General features: G+C 36.3%; 1 protein-coding gene across 4 annotated transcripts in view; it reads left to right on the top strand.

The window, feature by feature from the left end:
- The first annotated feature begins 7,799 nt into the window (after positions 1 to 7,799).
- The window catches only part of LOC150097594 (serine/threonine-protein kinase VRK1-like), a 130,896-nt gene continuing 123,031 nt past the window's right edge, over positions 7,800 to 15,664 (top strand). The window contains exon 1 of one of the 4 annotated variants that reach the window (XM_090407044.1): positions 7,800 to 7,928. The gene's annotated coding sequence lies outside the window, so the exon portion shown is untranslated. The remainder of the gene's footprint in view (positions 7,929 to 15,664) is intronic. The other 3 variants (XM_090407041.1, XM_090407045.1, XM_090407042.1) reach the window with 3 other exon arrangements.

Here is a 15,664-nt window from a genome sequence, read left to right as displayed (position 1 = left end):
ATTTGGATGAAGGCTGGTTCAGAGGCCTTAGGGTAGCAGCCCTACCACTGAAGTATTCCATCGTAAGGCTAGTCCCCTGACATGGAGAACATAATTTTACTTGTAAGCTGACAGAAAACGATAATCGGATTGAATCTATGGGAAACGACCCTGGAATGGAAAATGTAAAGCGAAAATGGAAACGACAAAATATAATACACGTAGCAAACTGGAATGTAAGAGGAATGGCATATAAAGAAATAGAATTAGACCAATTATTAAATGAAAGAAATTTTAAAATAGCAGTAATCACTGAAACAAAAAAGAAATTAAAAGGAACCATGAGAACCGAAAATTTTAATGTAATATACAGGGTGTTTCAAAGAGAATATCCCGATTTGAAAATTCTATATCTCTGCAACCACGAACCACAAATGAATGTGACTTGTACCATGTGAAAGGCCTTGGCCCAGCGTTTGATATGACGACTGCTAGATGCCACTACTGGCGCCCAACTAGCTGCTACGCTTAGTTAATGAGAAGATGGCATCTAGTTAAATATAATTATTTGAAATTGGGTCATTCTTTTTGAAACACCCTGTACAGTGGAGTTGACAGAGATCACAGAGCATAAGCAGGAGTCATAATTTGGATTCATATCTCCCTTTCAAAGCAGTTAAAACATTATAAATGGAATGAAAGAATAATAGAAGCTAGAATACAAATAGATAGAGGCTATTTAACAATAATTGGATTATATGCCCCAGAAGAAGGAAGAGAACAGGATAATATTGATTTTTATAACCAGTTACAAAACATATATAATAAAATAAATAAAAATGATTACACAATTTTAGCAGGAGACTTAAATGCTAGAATTGGAAACACGAAAATTAATAATAATATAGGAATACATGGAGAACACACTCTAAACAGAAATGGTAAAAAATTGATTGACTTGGTAGTTTATAATAACCTAAAAATAACGAATTCTTTCTATAAACATAAAGACATACATAAATATACTTGGACAGCAAGAGGATGGAAATCAATATTAGATTATTTTATATTAAATGAAAAGACATCAAAGTTTTCGCTAGATGTTAGTGTTCACAGAGGATATGAAATAAGCAGTGACCACTTCCTTGTTAAAATAAAATTAAGATTACCACCTAAATGGCTACAAGTAACAAGAATAGAAAGAAAAATTGAAACATTTGATTATAAAACCAGACTATTAAATGACACAAATACACAATGGCTCTATACGAACAAAGTATCTAGATAAAATAAAACAAAATGAAGAAATAGAAATAGAATGACTTAATATAAAAACGATACTAAATGCAGCAGCAAATGAAAGCTTAGGAAAGACCAAAAAATTCAATAAAAGGAAAAAATTGAAGATATGTGATGATACAATCAAAGAAATAATCAAAAAGAAAAAAGAAGCCTATCATAAATGGTTAAGCAGTAAAAGATTAGAAGATGAAATAGAATATAAAATAATAAGAGCCATAGCTAAAAGAGAAGTCAGAAAAAGACAGAGAATCATGGAATAAATTTGTTTCTAATTTATAGCATGATTTATATAAAATAAGACCCAATGTATGTAATAATTTGAAACACTTAAATACAGATACCAAAGAAAACATAAAATTAAACACTGAATTGAAATTAGAAGAATTTCTAAATTACTACACAGAATTGTTGACAGACAAATATTTTAAAAAAAGACAACTGGCAAACAATGAACAAAAATGAAAAGGAAATAACTAAAGAAGAATTAGAAATCAACCTGAAAGAAACAAGAAACGGAAAATCACCTGGAGAAGATAAGCTAGGTTCAGAACTATATAAATAAGCAGGAACAAGATTCAAAGAAAGACTCTTATTATTTTTAATTAAAATTTATTCATCTGGTTTCTCCCCCACCAATAGGATGGAAAAAAAGCAATTGCGATTCCTTTCTTTAAAAAAGATAATAGAAGATGACCCTAAAAACTACAGAGGTATCAGTATACTAAATTCCTGTTACAAAATATATAGCAAACTAAGGATGTGACATCATGATAGACACCGTGCTAAATTTATTCCAGGACTTAAGGAAAATAGACTTGGCCTTCTGATTGGCGCACTTCTGTCCATGTACCTATTCCGAAAAAGGGAAACAGCAATAAATGTAGCAACTATAGAACAATAAGCCTAATTAATCATCCAAGCAAAATTCTGTTAAAAATATTATTGTTAAGAATCGAAAAGAAAATAGAAAGCAGACTATCAGATGAACAAGCAGGTTTCCTAAAGTCCAGAAGTACAATCGACCATATTTTTAGGATACACATACTAGGTGAAAAATACAACATTTTACACCTAGTATGTGTATCCTAAAAACATGGTCAGGCATTATGGAAAATTTTAGAATATTATGGTATTGACAACAAAATTATTAGGATTATTAAATCTCTTTATTCCTCATCTGATATGAGAAATGAAATTAAAAATTACAGCAGTGAACCGTTCCGGGTAGAACGGGGGGAGGTAAGACAGGGATGAATCTTGTCCCTTCTTCTCTTTAATTGTTTTCTGGAATATGTCAAATATGAAGCTCTTCATAAATAGGACACTGGAATAGTAGTTTGCGGATTAAGAATAAATAACTTACGTTTTGCAGACGATATCGACCTTCTGGCAGAAAGTGAAAAAGAATTACAAGAGATAACTAACCGCGTTTTCAGAACATTAAAAAAATATGGATTATACATAAACCTACAAAAAAAAAACAAAAACAATGATAACCTCAAACTCAGACATAGAACTCTTAAAGATACAATTGGCACTAAACAAATTGAGAATGTTAACAAGTACACTTATCTAGGATGCACGTTGAGTCAAGATTGTAGGTCAAAAACCGACATTAAATACCGAATTGCTAAGGCAACCGTGGCCCTACAGAAGTTAAAACCATTGTGGGGAGATAACAGAATAGCAATCACAACCAGACTAAGATTAATTGACACTTTGGTGAATTCTATCCTCTTATATGGTTGTGAGGTCTGGACTTTATTGAGGGAAGATGAGAGAAAACCAGCGGTGTGATCGGACCAGTGCCACGCCCTGGTACTTTTTTAAACTATGAAAATTTTTTAATTCATTATAATATTTAAAGAGCTTGTGTAGCTCAGTAGACGTGGCATTTGCAATCTACGGCGCTTGACCGCACGAAGAAAAGATTTGGTGGTTCAGATCTAGTCGTCGACTAGAGGAAATTTTTCTAAGCCTTTTTCTACCGATTCCCGAGTTAGTCGATTTCTGGGATGGGCTAGCGGGTTTTTTCTCCAGGAAACTCGGGTTCTTCGTTCCGTAAACCAAAGAAAATCGACCATCGAACTCACATTATTTTCAGACTTTAAAAATATTCTGTTAGGGTTACGGACCACGAGATGTCATCGAGTAGAGGAAATTTTTCTAGGCCTTTTTTCGACCCGTTCACAAGTTAGTCGATCTCTGGTGTGGGCTAGCGGGTCCCGGAAACTTGGGTTTTTCGTCCCGTAAACTCAAGAAAATCGACCGTCGAACCCACACTATTTTCAGACATTAAAAATATTATGTTAGGGTTGGGGACCACGAGATGGCGGCACCCTATACGGGAACAAATAGGCGTTAGCTGATTTTTTTTTATAATAAATTATAAGAATTATAATAATGAGCCTTATAATGCATTTCCAGCTTTCGGTCAAAAAATAGCAGCTTGCCGATCTTGTCATTTTCATTTCAGAAAACAAAGCAATTTGTGCTATGTTCGGTTATGAAGTTTCAAAACCAAAGAAACTGATAATATTGTACTCCCACCCAATGCTATATCGCAGTTGGCCGTTTGTCATCCCTACTGCCCTTACAAGCTCAATGGACCTGACAAATTAAAACGTGTAGTGTGCTCTGTGTCCTCGCTATAATTTGCTATGGTGTTGGAGAAAGTATTTTAAGAAGAAAAGTGTAATAGTGAATCAACAATATGAAGAGAACCAATGAAAACCAATTAACCAATTACTTCACAAAACTTAAAAAGAATGAAAATTCTAGTACGAATTCGGAATGCGATGCAAAATTTCTGGCGAAAATTCTTAATTTTCCACAGAAATTTTCGATGCTTTCAGAAAAACTGGAAATGCAAGATAATTTGTGCAATGTTGCGAGTGTATCTTCAGCTATCATAGGACATCAAGAACATGCTGATAATGCAATTGACACTAATTCTATAAATATAGAATACCCGACAGTATGGTCAGAGCAACAGTGACTTGAACGCAAGGACAAACATAAGTGGCTCAGAGCAAAGAATAGATATTTAGGTTGTAGTGAATGTTCATCAGTAGTATACTTAGGGCTTCACAAAACACAGGGGTTATCTCAGTGGCGAATGGGTGAATTGCACAATTACATTTAATGTTACAGACAAAACTCAGCAATTGAAGAAAAGTGTAATTTCTGCCCATCAGGCATCTATAGCACACAAAAAATGCGTGTCAATTTTAGCCGAGTCTAAACAATCTCAGTTAGAAAGTTTAACATTACAACAAGAAGAGCATCATATCAGTGCAACAGAAAAAATTTTTAACACCACTTATCACTTGGTTAAGAATGATCGACCATTCAGTGACCATGAAGATTTAATTCAATTGCAAAAGAAAAACGAACTTGATGTTGGGATAACTCTTCATCGACGTTACAGTGCAGCCGAAATAATCAAACATGTTGCATCAGAATTTAAAAAGAGACTGATATCAGAACTTACAGGTGCTGATCATAAAATTTCCATTTTAATAGATGAGTAAAACAACATTAAACAAGCAATCGGCTTTAATAGTCTATATTAATACTTTCATACATGGCAAAGATGAAATTGTATTTCTTAACTTAATTACTCTTGCAAATCAAAATGCTGAAACAATCACTAACGAACTTCTTAAATACCTTTGCTCATACTGTTTCACTGAGTATTACCTGAAGAGAAACCTGATTTGCTTTGTATGTGATGGTGAAAATGTTTTAGTTGGTAGATCGTCTGGTGTTGGGAAATTGCTTCAGAATAAACTGCAACAACCCAATATTATTATTTGGCACTGTCTTAATCATCGTTTGGAGATAGCTATTCTTGACTGTATTGCTGACATGAATCCCATTAATCATTTCAGAAGTTTCATTGACATTATTTATGCCTTATTGAGTCAGTCACCAAAAATTATGACAGAGTTGTGAACAATAACCTCAATCTTGAGTGTCCAGTTAACTAAAATTGGAAGAATCCTAGATTGTCGTTGGGTTGCTAGTAATTTCCGATCTGTCTGCAGTATGGAATGCATATATAGCATTAATTGCTTATTTCAAAGAAGCAGCTTCTAATTCTAAACGAACAGCCAATGAAAGAAAAAAAAATCACTGGGCTTTATAAACTCATGGAGTCTATCGAGTTCCCGAAGGACTTAGCATTAATGCATTGTGTTCTGGAAGAACTGAAAAACTTGTCTCTGCAGCTTGAAGAGAGAACTTGCACCGTAAGTCGTGCAGACAAATTGGCCAAAAGAACAATTCTGTATATAGGATCACTGAAGGAAAAGCCGGGAGAAAAGGAAACAGAAGCCGAGAAACACCAGAGAACCTGAATTATCTTGGGATCTCTTTGACGAATAATAAAATAATAATAAATATTGATAGACTTCAGTTCCTTACTACATTATTAATAATCTTGAAAGACATTGCTTTACCACTGCTGCATCACATCAAAAAAAGTAAAGATGGCAAGCATGAAATTGAAAGCTATAACCAGAGTTATAACACATGGCCTGAAGATGATAAAGAAAACTTACGATATGGCGAATAAAATATTAGAAGAATGTGCAAAAGATACCACCTTGAAAATGTGCGATCCATTTTAAATGGATTTCGAGAGTATTTCGACGAAGGAGGGAAGAATATTCCCCTTTGCTTTGGCCCCTTTGTCAAATGCAGTTATAACTATACCATGCGGCACGGCTGAGTGCGAACGAAGATTTAGTGCTATGAACGTTATAATTACAAGGTTACGCACAAAACACTTAATGAAAAACGTTTCTGCTGCGATGTTCATCAACCCAAGCTTAATGGACCACCACTTTTCACATGAAATGCGCTTCCTTACGTCAAGTCATGGCTAGTGCATCACCGCTCAGCTGAATATCTACAATCACGACATGTAGCAGAGAAGAAAGACGAGAGCAGGGAAATTTGAAAATTATTTTGACAAGGCAGGCCTAAATGTTAATAGTGTATTATTTATAATTTTAATTTTAATTGAAGTAACCTAAATGACCATCAATGCAGACTGCCTTTTCTTTTTTTTCTGCTAACGCCTTTTGGTTCCCGTATATAGGGAGTAAGCGAGGCTATTTAGCCCTATTTAACTTTTGGAGAATAAGTGGGCAATTCAATCTCCACTGGTAACCAATCAGAGATAGCTTGCCCCAGGGCTATCACTAATTAATCGGTACTCAGTGAAGAAGGCAGCTAGCAAGTGCCGCCATCTCGTGGTGTCTAACCCTAACACAATATTTTTAATGTCTGAAAATAGTGTGGGTTCGACGGCCAATTTTCTTGAGTTTACGGGACGAAAAATCAGATTTTCCTGGAGAAAAAACCCGCTAAGGCGTTCGAATCTAGTTAGTGACTAGATTCGAACGCCTTTCGTCGTGCGGTCAAGCGCCGTAGAGTGTAAACGCTACTTCTACTGAGCTACACAGGCTGCTGGATGTTTAAAATTATTCCAATGAAAACAATGAAAGAATTACATAATGGCATGGTGCAATTTTGCATAATGATAATAATAATAATAATAATTTTTGTTTATGTACTGTACTGTCTGGGTACTGGGGTTAACCATGTGTTTAGTGTAATCCTTTGCCCACTGTTATTTTTTGTTATTCTCTGTTAGTCGGTCAGGTTATCCCACCCAGTAGGGTGAGGACTTAACCACACTATCGCTCTCATCTCGTAGGGCGTACTACAAGCCTTCTCCTTTCAGAACCATGCCCACCACTCTGCCATATGATCATTGCAATAATAATTTAATAATAATAATAATAATTATGATGATGATGCCGCACTTCGTGTTTTTTGTTTCCAAGGTCCCCACCCAACTGCGTGGGATAATCTGACAGGTGAATAACAAAAAATAACAATGGGCAAAGGATTACACTAAACACATGGTTAACCCCAGAACCCAGACAGTACCGTACATTTTTGTTTATTGGCACTGTTTCTTTTAGGACTACTCCCCTGGAGGAGACTATTGTCTTTTGAAATGAAAACTTACAGAAGACTTCTGAGAATTCCCTATACCGTACCGTTCACGAAACCAAAATGTCCGAAAACTGATTGATTCAATAGATGGGAGAAAAAGGAAAAATATTCTGATAGTCATCAGAAGAAGACAGATGAAATAGTTCGGACATGTGAAGAGGGCTAATGGCATTCCAAAGCAAGCACTAGAAGAAATCGTTCCGGGATCAAGAGTTAGGGACCACCTCGATTAAAATGGACAAATTCCTCCTCTTCTCAGCTGACATCAAGAACAAGAGACCGAGGTGATTAGAGGAGGCTAACAAAGAATATCACCTACGAGTGTGAGTGACCCAACGGTCCATTTAGGATTACGGGAGAGAAAGAAAGAAAGATATATTGTGACTCTCGTTATATATGTAATTATAGATGTCGCTCCTATTTCAAAAACAAAAATATATGTAATTATAGATGTCGCTCCTATTTCAAAAACAAAAATATATGTAATTATAGATGTCGCTCCTCTTTCAAAAACAAAAATAAACGGAAAAGAAAAAGTATGGTAATTTAGAAAGTTGTAATGTGTGTTGTATGCGTTTGTAATCGTTTTTGATAACACGAAAGGGAAAGGATTGGTAGGTCTCTTTCTGCTTATTTGGTTATGTAGTTTTAATGTGCTAGTGTTGAAGTTGGTCTACTTTAAATTTCATGCTAATATGCACGAAAGGGTGTAATTTGCTACTGTCCTATAACTCTCGGAAATCTTCCGAAAAATAAATAGTAGAAGGAAACCCAAAGTATTATTTGTTCCAGAAATCATCTTTAAAATCACGCCACTGACCATAAAATTGTGTAATACAGATTGAGAATTTGTAGGCTGCAGACACTAACACGTAGTTTTTTTAGCTAAATTTTTTTAAAAACTAAGTAATAGATCTTAGCTTTAACTTGCAAGAAATCAGTGTCGGATAAGCAAGTAACTTAATTGAACAGAATACGATAGTGATACAACAATCATTTAACTGCTAAAGGCAGGGTCTTTAGCAGAAGGGTTAGTATTCTTTCTTTAATAAAGTCGAAGACTCGTTGAGTCAGAAAGATGGGTTTATAACATTAACAGTTATTATTAAGAAACCTCAATGGAGTCAAACACTCAGCCAAGTAGGCCATACTATTCACACCAGCAGTCACACCTGTTCTTGAATTAATTCATGCTACTTGCACATAATCCGACGGCAATCAATTTCAATAACACACCACTCTGTGAGAGATCTAGCCCTAATCCCCTTTTTGACAGCATTCATTCTTAGAGATAAGTTGCCTCTTATCTCCTTTCCCCACCCTCCAGAAAATGAAAAATTCCATCTACTGAAATTCTGTATAATCCTTTCAGAAGTTTTTAAGTCTCAATCATATCACCCCACTTTCTCCTGTTTGTTAGTGTCTGCAGCCTACAAAGTCTTAATCTGTATTCCACAATCCTGATATCATTTTTGACACACTGCTTTCAACTCTCTCCACTGTATCAGAATCAGAATGAAAACTAGACCTGCATTCAATAGTCCAAGTGAGGTCTTATCAAGGCTTTGTAAAGAGGCAAAATGACTTCTTTATCTTTACATGTTAAAGTTTGTTTCATTATTACTATTATTCTGTGAGTTATATTTACAACTTTTGCTATATGACCCTTGAACTTCAACTTCCTGTCTACTAAAACTCCACGATCCCTGGCCTCATCAATTTCTTTAAGCATAATCCCACCAATATAATATTACATTGGATACCTAATCACACCAAAGTGCATGACTACATTTTTTTAACAATGAAATGACGGCCATTTTCACATGCCCAATTAAGAGTGCTGCATATCAGCAGCACTCTTAATTACTCTACCTATCTTTGCATCATCAGCAAACAGCTGTATGTCACGTCAAATTCTTCCCAATGTTATTAATGTACAGATTGAATAACAATGAACCAAAGACTGATCCTTGAGACACACTACTAGTTACCTTGAATCTTGTAGATTCCTGCTCTCCATATACCACTTTTTGATATGTCAGTCAGTCATCCTCTTATCCATGCCAGTATATAATCCAATCCCATATTATCCATTTTATGCAACAGTATTCATGCTGTATTCTGTCAAATGCCTTAGCAAAAAGCAATAGTATCATGGCATATTCATTCCCCTTGTCTGGCTCAGTGGTAATATTATTATAAAATGTGAGAAAATTGCTAAAGCATGACCTTCCCTTAGTAAACCAATGCTGTTCATTGCAAAGTAAAAATTCTCTGTCAATCCATTTCTGAATGCAAGCCCTAACCAACTTTTCCGAAATCTTCACCATCACTTCTGAGCTTGGTTTTCCAAAATCTTCACCATCACTCCTTCCCCAGGCAAATGGTTGCGAAGCAACTATTTGCCTGGGGAAGGAGTGTCCTGGGTTTGATTCCCATCGCCAATGTGAGGAGCTTAAGGATCTTTCTTAGCCATAGCCAAGGTAGCCGGTCTTGGGCGTGGACAGCCGGGTTTTTTCCCCAAGTTTATCTGGGATTTTTCATCACGCAAGCAGGCAAACCTGGCCCGTGAATACGCATGGATCTACAGCCATGAAGACTTAACCCCCCCCCCCACGAAGGGGCTCAACTCGTCCCAATAGGGACGGGGGAGGAAACTTCATATGAATAAATAAATAAATGTACCAGGTTGATAGCTTTTAGCAAAATGGCTGCTCATTAATTGAATAATGACTTCTGCATCAGTCACCTGCATTCTATCTGCATTCAGTAGTTATTCTTTCAGATTCATTCTTTCTTTTACTTGCAGCATAACGTTAGAATTATTGTGGGTTGTCTTTAACTTGCAGAACAGTTTCTTTTCATACTTGGAGTTAGCTTTCCTTACAAACTTGTGACTCTTCTGGTCTTTTACTTATAATTATTGTAACTTTCTTCTGCACACGATATTCCTTCCACATGAAGTTTTTCTTACGTATCTCTTGCTTAGTTAGATTACACATCCATTTCACTCTGACACATTCTGATATTGCAGAAGTAGTAGAAGAGCAATAGGGCCATACCGTCACTTGTATGGGGAAAAAAAAAGAAACAGAATGCCCTCCAAACTACTTTAGCTCAATTCTTTGTTAAGAAGTAGAGCAATAAATTTATATTCTGAATATGTTTTATTGTCCTTCAGCTTCATGATTTTCCTTTAACTAGGCCCTGAGACATACCCTAATTATTTTATAAAAAAAAAAAAAAAAAAAAAATTAAGGATCAGAAAAGAAACTTGAGGAATGAATTATACTTTTTCCCATAGGTTATTATATTCGGTTAGTGAGTTTTCAATTAATGCGCCTGTTTTAAAGAGCGCGTTAATCGAGGGATTGCTGTACATTATATCGCATTATTATTATTACATCCTCATTGGAGTCAGCAGACTCATCGTGGGAGGCTAATTCAACTGACAACATGTTTATCATATAGAATCTTAAAATCATTAACACTTCTTGCATTAACAACACATTCCAGTAATGTGTTCCATTAACTGACAATTCTCCATGTAAAAAATCTACTACTCATACCCCTCTTCACCACACTTTTACATAACTTCCAGGAATGAACTCTGGATGAATCTGATAAAATCCTCTCACTAACTTAAATGTCTTTATATCATACACCTCTTTTCCTCCTATCCACCAAACTCTGTAATTCCACATTTTTTTTATAGCATTCCAAAGTCCTGACATTCTGTGTCACTTACCTTTGGACCCCTCTCCAATTTGAGCTCAGTAGTCCAAGTGTGGTCTGATCAGTGCCTTATACAGTGGCACAATCACTTCCTTATCCCTACATGTTAGAGTACTTATTATAGCAGCACTGAGATGTGCAGCCTTTGCAACACTAGTGATATGCCCTCTAAACTTTAATCTACTCTCAACCATCACTCTCCCAAATCTCTAATCTCATTCACTTTCTGCAGTACAGCACCATCGATATAGTTCACGGCCTTATATTTCCGCACTCCAAAATGTAACACCTTGCACTTATTGATATTAAAACTACAACCCTTCACTCCTTTGTCCAAGTTTCTGAAGGGAATTAACATCAGCAGTGCTACTTATCATTCTTCCCAACTTTGTGTCATCAGCAAACAACTGAAGATCCCCAATCAGTTCACATGATATATCATTTACAAACAAGTTAAAGAGCAAGTATCCTGGAGCACATCACTGGTTACCCTCCTTTTTTTTGACACACTGCTCCAACATACATAACCTGTGGTATTGTTTAGAGAGCCGATGAGATCTCTGATCCATCTAACCAATATACTATCTTTTCTCTTCCTCTGCAACTTGTACACCGACTTATCATGTGGTAATCTCTCAAATGCTTTTGCAAAGTCCAAGAATATCACTGTATATGATTCTCTCTTATCTAAAACACTTGATACCTTATCATGAAATGCAAGTAAATTACTAAAACAGGACCTACCCTTTACAAATCCATGCTGTCCATCAACTCAATCCTGTATTCTATTCCTTACCAATCTCTCCAACACCTTGATTACAACTGTAGTTATACAGACTGGTCTTTAGTTGGACTTCCTTAGAACCATGGAATGGTACTATTTTGCCTTCTTTCCACTCCTTAGGAACCTTACCCACTGCAAGACTCATTAAATAACCAGGTCAAGGTCATGGCCAACTGTGGTGCACATTTCTTAAGAATGTGCACCACATGGTGATTATGTCATCCATTCTCACAGCCTTATTAACATCTAACCCAACCAACATCTTGCCAGCCTGGCTGGCCGAGTGGTTAGTGTATCCGCTCTCCAGCCAAAAGGCTATTGGTTCGAATCCCGCTGTGGGCATGGGTATTTGCAATTGTCTGTGGAAATACTAGTGGTGGTGGTTGGCGGTAGATGGCATTAGTGTAGTTGCAGTCAATTGGTGAGTGGTGGAGACAGCTGTAGAGCAGGTGCCTTCACTCAATGTGTCCTTGGACATCCTGATGGCATGCAATATATATCTACCGTGTAAATGGAGTTTACACAGTAGATATATATTGCATGCCATCAATTACAACAGTATGATATACACTGATAAAGTGCTCATTCAATAATTCCACTATTTCCTTTGTTTTTCTGCTGCCATGAATATCCATGAGTGTTAATCTGCCATAATTATTCTTTCTCTTGCTTGCTATATAGCAGAAAAATTCACTTGAGTTAACCTTGGGCTGACTAACCAGTGTCCTCTCATACTGCACCTTTTCTTTCTTTATCATGCTCATCACCTTTCTAGCCTGCACTTCATACTCTTCATGGATCCGATCACCACCAACTGTCTTGTACTTCCATAGCATTTTCTTTTCCAGCACAGCTTGCTTGATTTCACTGTTCATCCATTTCACTCCTACATATGCAGTTATACATTGCTTTTGTGAGATACTGCCTTGTGAGTTTTCATGCATTTTCAACATCTTTTCTGCCTCAACTCATGTATCCATCATACTGATGCTACAGAGCTTCCTATAATCACCTCCTTTATACTTCCACATACGTCCATTTCTGGCAGTAACCTTTTCTTGTTTCATCACTTCCCAAACAAGTACCTCATGATCATTCTCACCAACCGACAGCAGTGTCAACACCTCATTAAGCTTGTGATAACTTCACAAGCTACATCTTGTGAAGTTATCACCAAATCCAAAACATTAAATCCTCTAGTTGCTTCAATCACATGCTGCTTAAGATACTTATCTCTCAGAAATTCTACAAACTCACTCTCCTTGTTCCCATGCACTATCTCCTCTTCCATTTTTATATTCCTGTAATTAAATCTTCCATCAGAATCGCCTTCTTTTTACATGCCGAACTAATTTGCTAAACATTTCACAATCTGTATTCTCCGCATTCCCTGGCCTATAACAGCATCCTATCAGATATATTAACCTGTTTATTTCAACTTCTCACCACACAGATTCTAAATCTGCGCATGCACTATTAACTTCCATATTTTGTGGGCACAATTTCTCTGTAATCATTAACAGCACTCCACTCTCCTCTTTTCACATTTCTATCCTTCTTGAAAATTGTACACCCAATTCTCCATTTACATGGTAGATTGGTTTCCGAAAAAATCGTGCAAAGGAAAACTGCATAAAAAAAGAAATACAATGCAAAGGAAAACTGTATTAAAAAAAAGAAATGCAGTGCATATGAAAAAAATAGGATGCTTCCAGATTAAGTTAAGGGGATAATAAATCCCTCATTACTGATACAAAACTAGGAGATCGAAATCTAAGAGTTTCATGCTGAAGAACTATCGGCGAGTCCAAGCGTAAGTCAACACTAGGGCAACTCGGAGTCAGAAAGTTGCAACATTGAACTCACATCCACATTCCTGTGCCCAATCACTCAATTTATTCAAGTCTTCTTGTAAGGCCACAACATCTTCTCCACTCTTCATGGTTCGTCCCAACTTTGCATCATCTGCAAACAACTAAATATCTTCATCCAAATCTTCATCAATATCATTAATATACAAGTTAAACAGCAATGGCCCTAAAACAGATCCCTGAGGCACACCTTTAGTAACTTTCCTTTTCCTGGATATTGCTCTCCCTTACACAACTTGTTGATACCTATCAGATAGCCAGTCTCCAATACAATGTACTAATCTAATATCCAACTTCATCTGCTCTAGTTTGACTATCAACTTGTAATCTATCAAAAACCTTTGCAAAATCTAAGTATATTACTGTGTATCCTTCTCTGTCCAAGGAAGCAGTCACCTTATTGTAATAAATAAGTAGATTGCAACTAGATTGTTGTAATAAATAAGTAGACCTTCCTTTAGCAAATCCATGCATTCCATCAAAGATAATACCATTGCTTTAATTTATACCAACTTCATTCTATACAAGGGCCAATATGATGAGTGGTAGCATCACGGGCCGCACACTTTTAGATAGAACTTAAATAAAAATAAACTCTCCATTTTATCAAGGCAGTAGTTATTTGTATTGAATTACTATATTTATTAAATCATTTTACTACTGGGAGAACAATATAAAATACTTGAAACCGGGTCTCTGAAACTGATCACTGTAACCAGAGCAGAGCAAGTGAATTTCAATGATGCGTTGCTCTGGAGTGCATAGAAATCTACAACTCACACAGAGAAGCAGTAGAGTTTGTAAATTGAGTAATCTTTTTAAAACAATTTTGATTCCGTGCTGAGAATATAAATTGTTTCTGTCATCAGAAATAATGAATATGACTAGTATATCAATCAGAAAATCCTCGGTCGAAACTAATAGCTGAATTGATAATACATATAATTTAATATAAGTTTTTATCCTGGCTTGGGCTGCACAAAATCATATTATAGGCCACATGTGGCCTGCACGCCTGCTGTTGGCCACGTATAATGTAGATGATATATTTGCTATATGGTCTCATTCTGAAAATAAACTTTTCTTTCAATAAATCTTTGAAATCTTCAATAAAAATGTTGTCTTCATCCACAAGTTCGCTTTGGAAAAGAACTGTGCTGCTTGGAGTTTATTGATCTTGCAAATGCTACTTACCCATACGATTCAGGTACTTTGTCCACCAGCATTTATCATAAACTTATTTTCACTCGTAGATATACATACATCAGAATTCTTCTCATAATTTCTCTCAAGAAGATCAGAGTGGTTAAAACTTTAGTTAATAGAGCACACAGCATCTTCATCTTTAAAGCAAGATTTCTCATTCAAATCCTTAATTCAGTCAGATGTTATAATGGCCAACATATGGCATTGTGGTAGAGAAGATGTAGATGGAGAATTAAGTAGATATAGACAGTAGGCTGTGTGGAGTAGAGTACCCTCCTGTGATGAGTCCTTGAACTCCTTTGGGGTCATGTAATAATAATAATCTGCAGATTTTCAACTCTTGCAATGCTGTGTCTGGGGATACCACAGTAGAGTTCCCATCCGATATTACTGTTATTACGGGCAACTCCAGGAAGTCCTTAGACTCATCGAGGAAGGCCCTAAACATCATGTCCACACAATTATACGACATTCTCACAGTATCTATCATACCTTAACTTGAACTCGCTCACCATCATAGCACCCACAACAGACTCTGACAGCTTATTCCACTCATTTTCTACTCTAAAAGTAAAGATCCCAGCTCTAACACCCTCGCTAACACACTCTTGCCCAGCTTCCATAGGTGTCCCCTAGTTCCCCCCACCAGTCCTGATCTCAAAAATATCCTCTGAATTAATTCTATAGAAACCCTTTAGCAATTTGAATGTCTCAATCATATCTCCCCTTTTCTGCCTATCAACTAATTTCTGCA

The sequence above is a fragment of the Typopeltis vanoorti genome, chromosome 17 (assembly GCF_054136105.1).
Source record: "Typopeltis vanoorti isolate ZY-2024b chromosome 17, IOZ_Tvanoo_1.0, whole genome shotgun sequence".
NCBI lineage: Eukaryota > Metazoa > Arthropoda > Arachnida > Uropygi > Thelyphonidae > Typopeltis > Typopeltis vanoorti.
This window is presented reverse-complemented; position numbering and strand designations above follow the sequence as displayed.